Here is a 10,757-nt window from a genome sequence, read left to right on the forward strand (position 1 = left end):
TCATGTTGATCACAGCAAACATGAAGTTTCTAAAACCTGTTGAATCATAATATATGCTTAGGTTTTCATAAAATGCTTTTCTTTTCTGGCTTAATCGTTTTTGGAAAAATATGTCAATGTTTTCATAGTGTGGAGTGTGACTGGCCATCTTTTATCTCTGCCTTCAGCAACAGGTCAGCGTGTCTAAGGCAGCTGATTGCTCTCATATCTGAGAATAATATCCACATCCTCTGCCAGGGTTCATAAGGAGCTTTGTGTTGACCACTCAGTGGCAGATGGACAATCTATTCTAAAATCAAGCCAAACATTGCATCTCCATGTTTCCTTTGACTTATGTCTTATTTGTTTCCTCAGATCCTAAAGAACATCTTATCCAGTCTATCTACTGAATCCTCAGACCATTAGATTCCAAAGGTTTATTGTTTCTAGCAAGTCTCCTCTCCCTGCTCCAATCCAACTCGAAGCTCTTCAATACGCCCCAGAAAAACCTGAGTCATCCACTGTTCCTGTACCTCTGAGTTCCTTTGTCCACTTTCCATTTTATCAACAACCCCTGACACAATACTATTCTCCTTAGGATCAAAAACTGATCCTGAGGACTGAGGATTCTGATCATTTTAAAGGCTGCTACAAAAACAGATCATTTTAACACATCTGTGGGCACTTCCATTGACAATGTATGGTATTGTTTTTGAGTGTTTGGTGGATTGTATTGTTGTTGTCTGTAATTATTTTTGATGATGTATTTACAAAAGTCTCTCTTGCATATGGAACCATAAGTCTCAATAGGTTTTCTTGTATAATAATACAATATAATGGAATACCAAAAGTATACCTTGGTGTATTTACACAAGAAGTAAAATTGCGGTTAGTTGTCTTTTACCGTGACTGCTCTATCTTTGTTAAGAACTGTTCCAATGTTTCTCATCATTAGTCTGCTGTTTTCAAAGCCTTACTGTTTATACCCAACCAACAAAACAATGGTTAGTCATTTTGTACAAAGATTCATTGTATTTCCAAAGTCTCTTGAAATCACTGGCAAATTCAAGTAAATGCTTTAGCTGTTCAAATGTCACAATTTGGGAAATTCTGCAAATCAATGAGGGTTATGGCAATAATAAATAAAATATTTGATTTTAATTTCTGTCTATGAGCCAATGGTGTGGCTTGGGAGATACAGTACCCCTCTTCTGTGCAAAACCAGATGTTTACAAAAGAGACATTTGTGGTAAAACACAGAGTGGCTGAGTCTCAATATCAAAAGACAATTTTTCATGTACAAGTTAATTCAGAGCTCTTGGAGCAAGATAAAACAGCTCAGTGAATATCAACACATGATGGAAATGTGCTTTATCATACTGAACTCAGTAGTCAGTGTATTTGTACACTGGATATGTTACGCTTTATGCATTTTTTTTCTACATCCACTTCTGTTTTTTCTCCCTGGATCACAATATGTTACATCTCAGTTGTGCTCTCCACTCTAGAGAAAATACATAAAATTGCATAAAATCTTCCCACAGTAGTTTCTAATCAAAGGAAATTGAAGAGTAGTTGGAAATTTACTAAACTTTAATGGTTAATTGCTTGTCTCTAGGACAAAGTCAGTGTACCTAAACCCTATCAAGGTAAGATTGTTCAGACCTAATCATTTTGTTTGTTCCTTTTTCCATTGCTTCCAACCGTGACACCTTGGCAAAATGTAGCTACGTTTGTTTTACAGCACACTATTGGAACTTATTTCCTAATACCCTCTTAAGATTCCATTGGAAAAAGACATTAATGTCTGTCTCCCACCAGCTCAGGTCTTTAATCATCTTTGTCCCCAGTAGTTGCTAGACTTGTCTATGGAAGTGTCCCTTTGATTCAAGGATTACCTTTAAAGGAGCAATCTGCCTGAATGAGCAATAGAGTTAAGTTTCCACTTCACATTATTAGCACTTTATTTATGGGGACTGCGCAAGATAAAATAATTGTTTATAGTTCTAATACTTGTTTATTTTAGTGAGGTCTGAGCCCTGGTCTTCACCTTTTTATGAACAGGGAGTTGTCCTCTATGATTTAAATATGTACAACCTTGATCATAAACTTGAGTTCCTTTTTCAGTCATTTATCAAAAACCCATCTTTCCTTTCTGCAGCATGAGTTACAGGACATAACCACACCAGTATGAAATTCAAATTTTATAAGACTGTAGAGCAGGTGGAAAGCAAAACCAAATATCAAATCTTAATTAAATATTCAAGGTGATATTTTTTTTTTCCCAAATGTGTTAAGTCAAGTGGAGAAAGCCCAGATTATGCTGTAAGCGAAATTCTTTTTTCAAGCAAAGTGGCACAGGAAGTCAATGGCCAGGCTAGAATTTACATCAATCAGTCAAAATATTTAAAGCAGTATCCACACATTCATTTCGTTTAAATTAAAATGTCAAAGATTAAATGCAAAACATGTCAAAATAATTGTTTCAATCTGACAAAGTGCTGACTGTTTCTCGTTTCTTTATTGCAAATCCATTCTTAAAAGAGATGTGGTCCCAAATCACTTCAAAAGATGACACAGGTCTAGATTAAACTCATTATCATCATCACTCTCTGATCGCAGACGGCAAGTCCGCCAGTATATTGCAATGCTACTGGTTCATCACTGCTAATCATTTGTTAATTGGTCTGTGATTTGCATCACTGTCAATTACGAATTAATCAAGGAATGGAGTCTGCTGTCAGTCAAATTTCTTGTAACCTCTACTGCTTGCAAAACCCCTGAAATTGTCATAACTGCGTAATGTAACATCACATCATAGGACTTTGTCATTATTTTCATAAATAAAAATTATGACTGCAAGGCCTATATAACTGTACAGATATAATAGGCTTAATTCAACATGGTTTTGGAGGGTATTTTTTATTTTATTTTACTTAAACTAAAGGAATGGTTATCAAACACACAAAATCATCAGACTTTCTTCTGACGTGGCTAGAAAATTCATATGGCTCAGTGGATTGGAAAGGTTGTCTTTTCAGAGAAGAACCTCAAGAGTGAATAATCCTTTAATATTATTTACATCTTAATTACTCATTTTAGTGGAAATCCCTGAAATTTTAAAGTTGTCTGGACATTAAAAGCTGTTTGTCTGTCAGCCCCCTGCCATGTACTATATGAGATCTGAAATACTGGCTTTGACAAGAGTCTTAGGAGAAACAGCCAACCTGCTTCTGTCTCCAGGAGGAACTAAACCTGTGTCTCTAGGAATGTCCAAGATATTAGAGAGATTCTGTGGTGCAGATCGGAACCCACGTGGATAGACCATTGTGAGGGGATTATTAGTTCCCTTGTACTCCTCATGCTTTTCAGGCTCTCTTTTATTCCACTTCCATGTTTGTCTTTGTGTTTGATTCTATTCCCTGGGTCCACTGAATTGGCCAAATCAGGTTTTACTCTTTAAAGATTCATGTTCATTATCTACCTGACTGAACATCTGTTGGTTTGGTTTATTGGGAGGATGTTAAAAAAAATATGTTTCCATGACTTTGACCTGGACATGCTTGAGAATGTCAGATTTTCCAAGAATACCTTAGACATCAATTCTTTGTGTGGCTTGTATTTCCTCTTGAATGGTTTCCATTTGACCTGACCGAAAGGGACTGGAACAATTCACCACTGGGTGCAAATTTGGCATTGAGGCCCAGAAGATCTGTAAATTACCGTCCCACCTCATCACAAAATGTGAGATATGTTTGTTCAAATTGTTAGCTGGCAGATTTTAAATAGTTCATGATGCCAAGCACTCTAACAAAGTTAAAAGGGCATTTGGAAGAAAAAAAATCCTAGAGTAAGCCTGATACTCTAGGATTGCTCATTACTCCAGAATATTTATTCTCAATCCTATTTTGATCTGACCAGACCACACAGTTACAGCTAATGCTAATTTAGCAGACTCCACAGTTGTCTGGCATACCTCCTGAAAAAACTCTGTTGACTTGTCAATAACGTCTTTTTTTAATGGTGCTCTGGTGAAAATCTGTTGTTTTTTGAAGTTATGCAATAGAATATAATATATGGGTATTTTATACACCACTTACTCTACTGCTCCCTGTGTCTTGTCAAAAGATAAACATAGTTGTTGGTTTAAAAAAAATAGTTCAAAAAAGGAAAGGGATCACATAAAAAGCGGTCAGCTGGATAAAAATAACTTGTTGATTTTAGAGGTCAGAGGAGAATGGACAGGCTTATCTCAGATGATAGAAAGACAAAAATAGCTAAGTTATAACTAATGCCATCTCTAAACACATGTCAGAAACCTTCCAGTGGATGGGCTACAGCAGTAGAAGTTCACACCTGGTGCCAATCCTGTGGTTAGGAATCATTTTGTAACTTGGTACAAATTGAGTATCATTAAGAAATTACAGCCCACAAAACAAACCTTGTTGATCACCATTTTCTTGTTTTATGTGCATGATGTATTCATCTCCTGATGCCCCCTTGAAGCAGTTTATTCAGTTCTAATGCTCAAATCATCTCTTCCTGATTCCTTAAACATAACAATGAATTCCTTTAAAGGCTTTTCCAGTCACAATTTTAGCTCCAGTAAAGTGTTTTTGGGAAATGATGGATCAAGAGAGTTCACAATTGTCATGATAATATGGAAATATATGTAGAATGACGATCTTTTGTTGAATCTATGCCATTAAGAACTGATGGAGCTGTGATGGGAGAAGGTAATCTAACCTTGTAATAGAAGGGTGCATCTAATAGAAAACTCAGTGAATGTATCCATCTTCCATATCCGTAACCCATATTACCTTAATGCATTTTAGAGTACTTTTACAGCTTTGACAAGTTCATTCAAGTATTCAAATTTTAAATGAACTGGCTTAGTTTTTAACATTTTTGTCAGAAGCTGCAGTTTTGACATCAAGCGTAAGGTCCCAACTCAGCTTGATCTGCTTTTCCCCTCACTGTGTCTGTTGCACTCAACCTTTTTGCAAATCCTGTGCCTGATGGCCTATTTATGGTCTCTTTCATGCCTCAGCTGCTTTCAAAAACATTCCATCCTTTGTGCACCATTGAGTTTGCTGTCGATAGATGTGAGATTTCTTTGACCACTCTTTCCACTCTTTCAATTCTGGATGTAGTTTTGAAATGTTTCCTCTTCGTGGTAATACACTGATGTGAACTGAACTTCAAAAAAAAAAAAAGACTTGTGTGGATCATAAGTTACAGCTAGTTAGTAGCTGTAACTGTAACTGTGTAGTAGTCAATCTTACATCTAACATGAAAAGTACTGTCTACTCACAATCATTTTGCCTACTTGATAACCTTTTAAATAAATATTTCATTATATGAATGTTGAGGAATTGTCTGAAGCCAGAAATCTTTAAAAATCAGAAAATAATCTAATGTTTTTAAAATTTTAACTGAAAATGGACAGACAAAGAGACACATACAACAAGTGCAGCGGAATCTTTTGGCTGTTTGACATTGGATTATGCTAAACCTCGCAACAAGGGTCAATAATAAGTTTGATGTGATAATTACTAGATGGCCTGTACTTGTATAGTGCTTTATCTAGGCCAAAGAACTTTATAACTAGAAATATTTTGAACCTTCCCTGTGTCCATTCCTGCACTCATCTATGCCTCTTCATGATGTCCATGCCAGATTACACCTTGCTACATCAATAGACTAAAAAGGAAGTACATTCTGGCCACTCTATTATATGTGCTGTTACAACAAAACATTTTTCAGTGAAAGGAATTTTGAAAACAAATACTCAGGCAGAACATTTTAAGACTATTTTCCTGTAGCCACGAGTTTTCCCTATCCCAATTTTAGGTTGACTTTCCTACTATTCATTTGATTGGGAGCCTGCTGAAATAGAATGTTTTCAAGAATGCAGCAGTAAGCCCAGACGTTTTCTGTAAACGATCAAAAAAGGGCATGTAAGTATTGTTCATGACAGTGATTATGCTGGCCGCACAGACTGTGGTTACTCAGTTGCTGCAGGAATACGTTCTCCTGTTTTTTTTTTTATTTCTTTGAAAACAAGTTAACTGTTCTTCTCACAGCACTTCAGGAAAACAATGAAATTAAATGTAATTCACTTGGCTTTTTTATTTTCTAGCAGAAAAAGGTAATTGCTACTTCCTCACTCAGCTCGCACACAATGCACATCTGGAAAGGATCAGCTGGAAGGGCTGAAGATGGTAAAAAATGAAGGAGCACTTTAAATGGAGCAAAAATATTTAAATTGCACGACTAGTTAGCATGTGTGATTTACACATCTGCGCACTGCAGGAGCTTGGAAATCATCGGCACTGCTTCCAGTATGGTTTGATCAATGGAGTTATGCTTTTCTAATGGAACATTAACTAATAGTGTATGATTTTTTGTAGAGATACTGTCTAATGAAAAATGATTTTACCCTAGTCTTATCCATCCAGATGCACTTAGAAGCTTCATACATCAAATCATAAAGCAACCACTTATTTTTGTTCTACTGACATTGCAGTCACATGTCCGCCTTTTGGTATATTTCCAATTGTGCTTTTGAAACATAATCAATGAAACATTTTGATGTGTAACGATGGCACTTGACAAATTGTGTTTAATGATGGAACTTGACTATTGTTGACTGTGTGTTTTACAACTTTGTATTTTTGTTTGTGGGCGTAAGTGCGCTTGTTTTAGTGATGCAGAGCACTTTGAGCTTTGTTGTTGCTGAAATGTGCTAAATAAAATTGACTGATTGATATTCTTTCCATTTTTAGATTACGGGTTGTTCCATGCTCCATGAGCTGGCCAAATCGTAAGATATTTTTTCATATCCTAACCCTGCTTTAAACTTCTCTACAGCTTTGTCCTTACCAGACCTACCTGTCTGGTTGGTCTCTTTGTCTTTATAATGGTGCTTGCTCACTACTGTTCTCTGACAAACATCTGAGACCTTCACACAACACCAGTATTCATATTGGGAAGAAATTACACAGAGGTGAACTTCATTCTGAGCTCAGACTTTTACATACTACCAGTTGGATTGGATTTTTTTTTAGAGGCATCATAGTAAAAGGGAAGACATATGAAAAACAAAGTAGAAGTATCATTGTTTTTACACTACTTGGGACACTTCTTAGTCTATTACAGAAAACCCAAATAATATTGGCACAGATTTCTGCTTGTTACTATATTTTTAGTAATAAAAATGTCTTAATTTTTTCCATTTAAAAATAGGAATTTATTAAAATACAGTAAGTAGCATGAGTACAGATCTTGGTGATGTGTAAGAGGTCTTTATGGTCTCCAAGTCTTCCTGATATGATAAATGTTGGCTTTAGAAATAAAATATGTGGTCCCCCCAAATAACAGCTGGAAAGAATTTAGAGAAAACAAAGATCCATGTACTGTTTGTTGTTCTTCTTTCTTGTCCAAGTCTGGGATTTCACAGAAGTTCCAACTCTCTGTTTAAGTTCCTTTGATATCCGTCTCTCCATTGATAATATCTGCTCAGCTCTGTCACTCAAACAAGAAAACCTCTGTAGGCAGTTCTTGTCTCACCAAAATAAATATTCAAGTTTTTGCATTTTTACGAATCCCCAAGATGTATTTTGATAAAAACATTGTGTTTTGCAAAAGCACAAATAATTTGTGCAGCATGTTTCAAGTAACATATGTGAATTTTAGTCAGTTGGTGTTAGACCCAAGACACCTTTATTAAATACAAGCTCCTTCAAATATGATGCTGAGCTGTGAGAAAATTTAACTGCCAAAAATCAGCAACCTTTGACATTTAAAGTTCGCCATACAAGACTTGTTGGAAAATAGCTTCTTTTATGTGAAGGAAAACATAACCTAATTGTGTATACTGCTGGCCCGATATTTTTTTCTCGTTTGCTTTTCTGACCACCCTATAATTACATATCTGCTGTAACTTTTCTTCTCAAACTGTCGATATCTATGGAACATGTTTACACTTCCACTTAGTTTCAGGTATAGACATTGTTAGGGCCATCTTAGAGGCAGGTTCAGTTTGCATACATCTCTCTGCACCTGGGAGCCGTATGGGGAGAGCAGCATACAGTCATATTCAGTACATTACAACATACTTCTTGATGAGTGAAGTAGAAAGATTTGAAAATAAACTTTAAGCAGGCATTAAACACTTTTCCTGAAATCCACATTTTGGTTTTTAAAAATTATTTTTTATCGATCTGATGTAATATTCTAATTTTAAATGTCAAGTAGTAGTTGTAAGTGGAAAATCCTAATAATTTGAATCTATCTGTATGAAAAAAATCCTCAAATAAATAAAAATTTTCAATAATATTCTAAGTAAATGAATGGGTCTATATACAGATTTATCTCACCAACGTGTTTGAGGATTTTACAGATAAATCGTGGATTTTTTTTTTTTGTGGAGCTGATTGATGAAATTCTTGTTCCTATTCTCAGGGGATACCATGTGCATTGCAGCCCCAGAGTTAAAAGCACCGCTGCAAGTTTTTTAGAGTACTTGTTCTCCCCCATTCTATATCATCTACAAGTGCTGAAAGGCCTTCCTGATCCCATTATCATCTCAAAACAGTTGTGAGGTCAATAAGAACCATGGTGTTATTGATCTTCGGTTTTTGGGATTGCAAGAAATTTGTTTTTCAGCATGACAGCATGACACTGTTCTTTGGCAATATTTGAAGGACAGTGGTGAGTTTGATGTTTCTAGATTTATGTGATATTTTTATGTTTTAATTTGTGTGTGTTGTAGGATTATGTCATTAACTAAATGTGCTTTGTGGTTCCAGAGCTTTTAAAATTCCTGTTTTACTGACAGTAAAACAGCAATGGCCTGGGGGATAAAAAATAGGTTGTGTGTCCAAAATGAAAAATGTCATCTTTAAATCCAGCCCTTTGTGTTTTCCTGCATATCACTAAACTGCTACAAGAAAAAAAAATGCAGTGATGGATTTTTATCACTTTTTCTTTTCACTTGTAAGTCAGCTTTTCTGAAGTATCATTTGTTTTTTCTGGTTTCTCAGATTGTGTTTGTTATTCTTTGAAAATACTAAAAAAATATATTAAATTTAAATAAATTCAATTCACTTTTATGTGCATGTTGCCAATTTACAACAAATATATCAGTGCATTTCAAAAGACGATGTGAGGAATCACATTGGTATTAAATTTAATTTCAATCAGCCCAGTTAATTACAATACAGTAGAATTATTCTGATTCAGATCCAGTTACATATTGTCAAATTCAACCCATATTCAAAATATAATATCATAAGATTCTGTTGCCCAAATGGAACCATTTAGTAAAAAGTTGTCTGTCGAAAATTTAATACAGTTTGGGAGTACAGTGAAGCTGCATGTTTAGGTGTAAGGTGTATATCAGTTTTTATCTTTAATATCCATTGGACACAAGTGTTTTGCCAAAGCTATTTAATCATCTGCTCTACATGGTCTAATAAACTGTTGATCATGCCCACTCTTCTTTTCAGGTTTTCCAAAAGATTTTTTTGGGTCTTTCAGAAGTGCGTATGGGAGGTCAGATGACAATGCTGGTTAGGAAGGCCTCACTCACAGTATACATTCTATGTCATTCTAGATGGTCCTGGAGTTCAGGACCCAGGGCATCCATTGCCATCTTAATCATAAGATAATGTAAATGTTAGAGTAAAAGTACAGATGGAATCCTACTGGACCAACCTCATATCAGGAGTAAAGTGATGAAAGAAAAGAGAAAGAATTATCTTCTACTACCAAGAATACAAAGAAGGTATACTAGAAAGCAGAAACACAAAGGAAGAAGTACGTTCTATGGGAAAAATTAAACAAAGAAGGCACATGGTTAGTAGCAAAAATGACTTTGTCTGGAAAAGAGACACAGTCAAGTGGCGTGGCCTTAAGCCAGGGTTACTTTCACTCGGGAATAAAAATAACAAGAGTACACAGTTAAAGGGAGCAATAGCTATGTTCAGCAAGAGACACAGATAAATGCAGATGTGCTGGGTAAGGTGGTCTTTTCACATGTCACTCAGAAGAATTTTGTCAAAACAGATCATGTTTGTAACAGAGGTCGAAAACTGACAAAAATGTAGTCAGGTTGTTTGTTCCCTCTACTGTTCCTCTGAAGTTGTGTAAGTAAAATCGGGATCACATTGATGTTATCTTTCATCTAATGTTTTCCAAACCTTCATTTAAGACAAAGAATTTGTTAAACAAAATTTCCATTCTTTCCATGTGTTCTGTTACAAATCATGTGTTTTTTTGTTCTTCAGCAAAGGTTACCTGCCATGCTTAATTTCTTTTTCTAGTTATCAGTCTTTTGATCATCCACTGGGCCTGTCTCCTGCTGAAACACTTGCACTCAATTGTTGGGCTGTGAACAATTTGTAGGCAGTCTAACTGACTTCTAGACTCTTTTGGGACACATGAATATTGTCAGATCCTTTTTCCCTCTTTCATTTTCTTTCCATTCTCTTACAAAATCACATACAAATGCAATCAGAGTCATTTTTCCAAAGTCAGTTAGGAGTTGTCATGACTCATGTGGCGTGTTTGTTAAAACTCAGTTTTGGGTTCATATGTCTGCATTGGTTATGAGAAAAAGTTTCTGAACAGCAAGAGTGTATGGAGGTTTTAAAGTCACTGCTATTGGAGCACAATGATTTAATGACTGACACATTTAGATAGCCAACATGCAGCTCCCATTAATAATTGAAGAAAATTTCAATGCAAAACTTTTTGCTACCAATAATTATATT

The sequence above is a fragment of the Poeciliopsis prolifica genome, unplaced genomic scaffold (genome assembly GCF_027474105.1).
Source record: "Poeciliopsis prolifica strain line A6 unplaced genomic scaffold, Auburn_PproV2 SCAFFOLD025, whole genome shotgun sequence".
In the NCBI taxonomy this organism is placed as follows: Eukaryota; Metazoa; Chordata; class Actinopteri; order Cyprinodontiformes; family Poeciliidae; genus Poeciliopsis; species Poeciliopsis prolifica.